General features: G+C 40.1%; 1 pseudogene; it reads right to left on the reverse strand.

Moving 5' to 3' along the window:
- Positions 1-119: 119 nt before the first annotated feature.
- LOC111482015 lies at positions 120-6,863 on the reverse strand (annotated as a pseudogene).
- Positions 6,864-8,632: the final 1,769 nt, after the last annotated feature.

Here is an 8,632-nt window from a genome sequence, read left to right on the forward strand (position 1 = left end):
CTTTAAGATTGAAGAGTTCACATTCAAGGAAGGAGATGATTCTATGTAAAAGATAAATCATAAGGAGATGATTCGGTGTAAGAGCTAAACCTTGGATTCATATTTCAAATTTCAAACTCTTAACAAAAAGAGTAGCTTGGAACCTGGCGGTGTCCTTTTATAGGAAGCTCTTTCAACTTTTGGGTTCGAGCATTGTACAAAATCATCTGCCCTTCATTAGCTTCGATTAAGAGTCCATTTAAGTGTGGGGATTCAGCAAACATTCACATGGTATGAGAGCCCTTTCGGTTTAACAACCATGATCCTTTCTTCTCTATGGCTTCTGAATCCTCTTATCATCTTTTTCCTTTCAACACTTTTTCCTTTCAACATTCTAATCCATATGATCACCATCAAACTTTCTTCCTCCAATTATCTTCTTTGGAAAAGCCAACTTCTCATTTTTTTTAGAGTCAAGACATGCTGGACTAGTTGATGGAACTATGGTTCCACCACCTCGCTTTGAACCACAAACCTCATCAACACTCAACCTCAAATATTTGGCGTGGAGAGTAGCCGATCAATGACTTCTCTGTCTCCTGCTCTTCTCTCTCACCGAGGAAGTCATGGTTGTTGTCGTTGGTCTCTCTACTGCACGTGATGTTTGGCTTGTGTTGGAAACTACGTTTAGCCATCATTTGAAAGCTCGTGAACTGAGACTCATGGATAACTTGCAGTTGATGAAACGTGACACCAAACCTGTTGCTGAGTATGCCCGTGCCTTCAAAACAATTTGTAACCAACTTCATGCCATTGGCAGACCCGTCGAGAACATTGATAAAGTGCACTGGTTCCTTCGTGGACTCAGCATCGAATTTTCAGCTTTTTCTACTGCCTAGATGGCTCTCACCCCTATCCCCTGTTTTGTAGATTTAGTTGTTCCATCGCTCCCTTGAGTTCTCTGACTCCACTCCTACAGTATTCACAGCCACTAATCGTGGTCGCACCCATGGAAGCCACCCTGCTTCCTTTAGCAACCAGCGAGGTCGCTCTTATTCCCACAAAAACAACTCTTCCAATCGATGACGAACCCACTTAGGTTAGGGTCGTCGACCATCTCACTGCCAAATATGCCGCAAAGAAGGCCATTATGCTGACCGCTGCAACCAACGGTATGTTCGACCTGATTCTTCTCATGCTCACCTTGCGGAAGCCTTTAACACATCATATTCTATTACTGGACCCGATGCTGCTGATTAGTTTTTGGACATTGGGGCTTCGGCCCATATGACTACCAACCCATCTATTTTGGATCAATCTAAAAATTACACAGGTAAGGACTCTATGATCATAGGAAACGGTGCATCCCTACCCATTACCCACACCGGTACTCTTTCTCATGTTCCAAATATTCACTTATTAGATGTCTTGGTTGTCCCTCATCTCACTAAAAATCTTCTTTCCATAAGTAAATTAACGTTTGATTTTCCTCTCTCTGTTACATTTACTAATAATTTTATTACTATCTAGAATCGTCAAACAGGAAGGGTGGCGGCAACCGGTAAAGGGGATGGAGGGCTATATGTGCTGGACCGCAACAACTCTACTTTTATTTCAGTCCTTAGAAACAAATCTTTACGTGCTTCATATGATTTATGGCATGCTCGCCTGAGTCATGTGAATCAGTCTGTTATTTCTTTTTTAAATATAAAATGTCATCTTTCTCTTACGTTTTTATTGTCTTCTCCATCATTATGTAATACTTGTCAACTTGCGAAAAGTCACTGACTGTCTTATTCCCACAATGAGCTTAGGTCATCTCATGTGTTAGATTTTATTCATTGTGATCTTTGGGGTCCTTCCCCTATCAAATCAAATTCGGGTTTCCTTTATTATGTTATTTTTATTGATGATTATTCTCGATTCACTTGCCTTTACCCTTTAAAATTTAAATCTGATTTCTTTGATATTTTTCTTCAATTTCAAAAATTTGTGGAAAATCAATATTATTCTCGTATCAAGGTATTTCAAAGCGATGGAGGTACCGAATTTACTAGCACTTATTTCAAAACTCAGTTATGTAATTCTGTCATCCACCATCAACTCTCTTGTCTATATACACCTGCTCAAAATGGTCGTGCTGAGAGAAAACATCGTCATGTAACTGAGACTGGCTTGGCCCTTCTCTTTCACTCTCATCTTTCTCCTCATTTTTTGGTTGACGCCTTCAGCCCTGCAACTTATATTATCAAGTGGTTGCCTACTCCACTTCTTGGAGGTAAGTCACCCTTTGAACTTCTTTATGGCTACACTTCATATTATGACAATTTGCATCCCTTTGGTTGTCGTGTTTATCCTTATTTGCATGATTATATGCCTAACAAGTTTTCTCCCCGCAACATTACATGTATTTTTTTGGGTTATAGTCCTACTCATAAAGGGTTCCGCTGTCTTGATCCCGCCACTACTAAGCTATATATCACCCGCCATGCTCAATTTGATGAAACTCACTTTCCTGTTATCCCTAGCTCTCAGGCCCAACTTCTTTCGTCTCTTCCTATTTCAAATTTCTTGGAACCACATCTTTATCATATTGATTCATCCCCTCTACCACTTCATCATCGCACATTCTTCAATCCAATTCATCCCCGTGTGATATTTGTTCTGACCTTGTGGATGAGTCTGTGCAGGTTGATACTTCTCTTGCAGGTTCCACTTTGTCACCCTCGACTTCGAATTCGACCTCTATTGAACCTACTGTTGTTTCTTCTTCTTTGGGCACTCATCCTATGATCACACGAGCCAAGCTGGTATATTCAAGACTCGTCATCCAACAAATCTTGGTATTTTAGGCTCATCTTGACATTTTTCTGCTCTTCTTGCATCCACTGAGCCAAAAGGATTCAAATCTGCGACTAAGAATCCTGCTTGGGTTGCTGCCATGGATGAAGAAATTCGAGCGTTACAACAAAATGATACTTGGACTTTGGTTCCTCGCCCTACCAACACTAACATCGTGGGGTCTAAATGGGGGTTTCGTATTAAATATTTTTCTGATGGATCCGTCGAGCATTTCAAGGCTCGTCTTGTTGCCAAAGGTTATACTCAGGTTCCTAGTCTTGACTACATTGACACTTTCAGTCCAGTTGTCAAAGCTACCACTGTCCGTGTTGTGCTTTCTATTGCAGTCACAAATAAATGGCCTCTTCGACAACTTGTATGAAAAATGTTTTTCTCAATGGAACTCTTATTGAACGTTTTCATATGGAACAACCTCCTGGGTATATTGATCATCGATTTTTCACTCATGTTTGTTTATTAAAGAAAGCTCTCTATGGTTTAAAGCAAGCTCCTCGCGCTTGGTTTCAATGTTTTAGCTCATTTCTTCTCACACTTGGTTTTTCTTGTAGTCGCGCTGACACGTCCCTTTTTGTCTTTCATCAGCAATCTAACCTTATCTATTTACTTCTTTATGTTGATGACATTATTGTTACCGGCAACAACTCATCTCTTATTAACAGTTTTACTCGCAAACATCATTTTGAGTTTGGTACCAAAAATTTGGGTTCTCTTAGTTAATTTCTTGGTCTTGAAGTTTCACCCACTCCTGATGGTCTCATTATTAGTCAGTTAAAATATGCTCGAGATATTCTTACTCGTGCTCAGTTGCTCGATAGCAAACCAGTCCACACTCCCATGGTTGTTTATCAACACCTGACTGCTAATGGTTCTCCTTTCTCTGATCCTACTCTCTATAGATCTCTTGTTTGCACCCTTAATACTTAACTATTACGCGTCCAGATATTGCCTATGTTGTCAATTCTGTCAGTCAATTCTTGCATGCCCCTACTGCAGATCACTTTCTTGCTTTCAAACGTATTCTTTGCTATGTCAAAGGAACACTCCACTTTGGTTTTACCTTTCGTCCATCCACTGTTCCTAGTACACTAGTCGTTTATTCGGATGCTGACTGGGCTGGTTGTTCTGATACTTGTCGTTTTACATCCGACTATTCTATTTATCTTGGTAACAATCTTGTTTCTTGGAGTGCCAAAAAGCAACCTACTGTCTCACGCTCCAGCTGTGAATCTGAGTATTGTGCTCTTGCCACAACTGCTGCTGAACTTATTTGGGTTACGCATCTTTTGCATGACCTCAAGGTCTCTATTTCACAGCAACCCTTACTCTTATGTGATAATAAAAGTGTTATTTTTTTTTTAGCTCTAATCCCATTTCTCACAAGCGAGCCAAACATGTTGAACTAGATTATCATTTTCTTCGAGAACTTGTTATCGCTGGCAAACTTCGCACACAATATGTACCTTCTCATCTCCAAGTTGCTGACATCTTTACAAAAAGTATTTCTCGACCTATCTTTGAATTTTTCAGATCCATCCTTCACGTTCATTCAAATCCGGTTCTCAACAATAGTACGTGGTGCCACCTGACAAGAGAAGTCAGAAGCATCCACTCAAACTTGTCCCAAGTTGGCACAAGACGTCAGCAAGGAGCATTATGACAAAAGATCGTCAGGTGCTCAACAATAGTATACTTTTTTAAAGCACAACCAAATCCAACGAGTCGAGTCGCTAATAGACAAAGAGTCGGGACGATGTCAAGATTGAGTGAGGGAGAATTTCACAATAGGTGGGGCGAATGCGCCCGAGAAAGCCATCGAGAACGATGATGAAATTAAGTGGGGGAGAATGTCACAGTCTGCAATATGATTATGACTCGAGTAAGTCATCGAGGATGATGACTAAGTTAAGTGGAGGAGAATGTCACAACAATAGTATGAAGAGAGTAGGTTGTGACCCTCACGCCATGACAAACAAAGGGGCGTCCCTCAAGAGACGCCCATCCGGCCATATGCGGGCCAACATAGAAGAATGCCATGATGCGATCGAGGAGGACGATGCATCATCCAACACACCACCACGCAAAGTGGGCATTGAAGACATGTTGAGACATAAGCATAACAGAGACATCAGCATAGACATGAAGGACAAGATAGGCTTGTTGAAGGGCCGGGTAGAGCCCCGGGCCTTAACCTCAAAAAGATGAGGTTTCGGAATGAATTTGGACATGCGGTTCGGGAGTTAAGTCCATCCATTTGAAATATGAATGCTCGCCAAGTTTGGTGTCAATTGGACATTGGACGGACAATGCACGACACCGTATGACATCTCACCAAAATCATGTCTACACCTAGTAGAATGAAAATGGCTCAAAATGTAATGTAGGGGTACCATGGTGTTAGCTCTCCACCACCCCTGGTCCCTGTGGCCTAAGTGAGCTACCTTGTGGCACATACATGTGTCACAGTGTGGGCGAGCGTGCCGAGACGAGTGTCTCGGGCGACTTCCTTTGAAATGGGTTTTTGAAGGACAGTATCAGACGGCACGGGTGTGCCGATATTGCACCCTAGCCCGCGTGTTGGAGGTTGCTACATACGCCCGCTATCCGGTACGGTATCCGTAAATGACTCGACATGGGCACGGGAGGGTCTATGCCTCGATAGAACCAGAATGGATGGATGTTCGGGAAGTCCCGATGAGATGAACGACACGCGGGCCCATTCTCGATGGCATGACCGAATGAGTTATGATGGCCGACGACATCCCGAGACTCGGGATGGCGTCAAGACATATGGACCCTATCGATGGGGATCGAATGACAAGATGAGATGCGACGTTGTATTGAGAGACCTTGGCCCGAGTAGAGGCAAGGTCAAGCCGAATGAGTTGGCCTAGCGTAGAGGCAAGTCGGATGTGTCGCAGACGATTGCACATACACGCACAGGCGGCGTATGTGGTTGAACAAACTTGGATTCCGCACAAGCGATGTTCGATTGGCGAAGACAAACCTCGCCTAAGGTTCGACGAAGCCACTAAGCCGGGGCGAAAAATACATATGGGACTTAATTCCCCTTAAGGCTAGCCGTGAGCGTGTATAGATCACAACGCCACACGGTAAAGAATGTAGAACCGTGTCACTCAGCTTGCGGGGGGGTGTTAAGAATAGTTGACCGTTCATTATAAGAATATTTGTCTTACGTTACGGCTTACCATATTTGCCCTTTTAATTTTTATTAAAGACAAATATATTTTATTCATTTATTATTCTTTTCTTTTATTGTTATTTCCATATTGTTTGTAATTTACCATATTTCTTTATTCGGTAAACCACTATTTAGGTTTGGTGAATTCAGCAAACATTCACAAAACCACCAGATTCATCTTCTCCATCCCCCAATGTGGAACTCTCTTTCATCCCCTCTCAATGGATAATTAAATAGAACAATCAATCCATTCAAAACCCTCATACTTCTATACCTCTCGCACTTCTCGCACTTCTCTTTGAAACTCTGTAGTATCGGAATTCACCTGAAAACCTCCTCCCTCATGTGAAATGATTGTAGAACTTCTGCCCCTTCTTCTGTATCTTCCCACCAATAATATGTTTCTTCGTGATACATCTCAAAGGAAGGCTTTCATAATATATGGCCACGAATAGGGGTCTCAATTTCTCTCCATCTATCTTTGCTCAAATCATAAATTCCCACTCTCTTAGGGTAAAAATAGTCCTCTCCTTCCACAAAATTCACAACCCTAGATTTCAAAGTCGTACTCGAATCCGATGGCGTTCGTGGACGAATGGTGCCCATCAAGCTCATCAGAGGGTTCGGTGAGGAGGAGAATCGACGACGGTAATTTTCGAAACTCTCTAGTTGGTCGGTTACAAAGTCAAATGTCCCTACGAAAATCAGTGAGGCAAAGTAAACCATGAGAGTGGTCACGGATTTCGAAATATCGAAAATCCTCCTCCAATAGAAAAATCGACATTGTAAACCGGCACAGATCCACAAGGGAAAGGGGGAATTTGAGGAATGACTTCGTGTTAAGGGAGGGGAAATATTGGGTGCGTCCAAGACTAGAGCACTCACGACTTCTTGATTTACACGTGTCCAATTGCTGTCCCTTGGACACGACATGGTCCTCTTGTTCCATAACTAACTCTTTCTTCAATAATTTTGTTATTAATTTAATTTATACATTTTCTAGAAAGATACTTACTTTTATGTTTCGCTCAATTTTGTAGTTTCATTTGGACTTTAAGCAAGGTTCTCCTTCGTCGATCGCCGACTGAACACAAATCATATAGAAACTAAGTTTGTTTGGTCATACACATCTTATGTATGTGTATGTTCACTCGATTATATCTCTAGCTAACTGGGTTCTACTCTAAGCCAAGTCCTAAGACTCGAACTTGCCTATACTTTAAGTTAAGGTCATTTAAATGCGATGTCGTATCTCGTCTCATTATTTTGATTCTCAAAGACACGCCCCTCGCTTCGTGATGTCATCCCAAATCCCAAGTTGTTACAGACCTTTGCAGAAGTTCAAGGGTTTTATTTTAGGCTATATAAAGTCATATATGGTGTGTTTATGAAATGGACTACAAGCTATATGTGTCGTCTATGTAAAGTAGACTAGAAAACTGTAGTGTTGTTTTGTTACCCTAAAACTAAATTTCTTCGTAATTCTACATGGATAAGGTTATATGTTTTAAATCATTCAAATTTGACTTAATCAATATTACGAGTAGAATTATTCTAAAACCTCACTTAGGTGGGTACAAAGGACGTAGATATTCTGTGTAAAAGCTAAAGCATCGATTCATAGTTCAAATTTTATGTTATTTCCTCTTTTCACATATACCGAACTCTTAATAAGAGCAGTAGCTTGAAATCGAGCAGAGTGCCCTTTTATAAGAAGCATTTTCAACCGTTGGTTCGAGTATTGTACAAAATCATCTGCCCTTTATTGGCATCCATTAGGGGTTTTGCCATAAGGAGCTCATCAGAACTCACAAACACTCGTGGATTCTTAATTCCAAAAAGAGACTCAATTGTCAGCACCTTTAATCATAAAATCCCACCAGATTCATCCCTCTCCATCTCCAAAAGGTTGAATTCTCTTTCATCCCCTCCCGGTGGATATTGAAATAGAACAATCGATCCATTCAAAATTCTCATACTTCTATAGTAAACGTTATCGTTCTCGAAACTCCTTAGCACTAGAATTCGTCTAAAAACCTCCTCGTTTATCTGCCCACCAACAATGTATTCTAAAAAAAGTCTCTGCCTCAATAAAATAGTTCAACTCTCTCGAATAATTCCTTCATCTAGTTATGGATAGAGAAGTTGTGATGACACATTTTAAAAAATAAAAATATAATAAAAAAATCATTAAAAAAAATCTCCCCTCCTTTCTATTATTGTCTTTTGGACCATGCATGCATAGCATTGTGCTAGTACGAGATTTTATTGTCTATATTTGTAAATATAAATTTATTTTATGCTATATATATATAAAAATTCCTTTTGAGTGCATCATTTTACCTCCTAACTTTAACATAATTCAATTCAAAAATTAGGTAAATTCACCCATTTCAATAACAACTGATTTTGCATAAATTTAAAATTGACTCGAGTAAGAATAATTTTACTAATTTTTTTTAAGAAAGAGCGATAAATCTTATCAACTACGTATTATATATATATATATATATATATATATATATATATATATATATATATATATATATATATATATATATATATATATGTAAAATTGGTCTATTTTAGTTC

The sequence above is a fragment of the Cucurbita maxima genome, unplaced genomic scaffold, assembly GCF_002738345.1.
Source record: "Cucurbita maxima cultivar Rimu unplaced genomic scaffold, Cmax_1.0 Cma_Scf00007, whole genome shotgun sequence".
Lineage (NCBI taxonomy): Eukaryota > Viridiplantae > Streptophyta > Magnoliopsida > Cucurbitales > Cucurbitaceae > Cucurbita > Cucurbita maxima.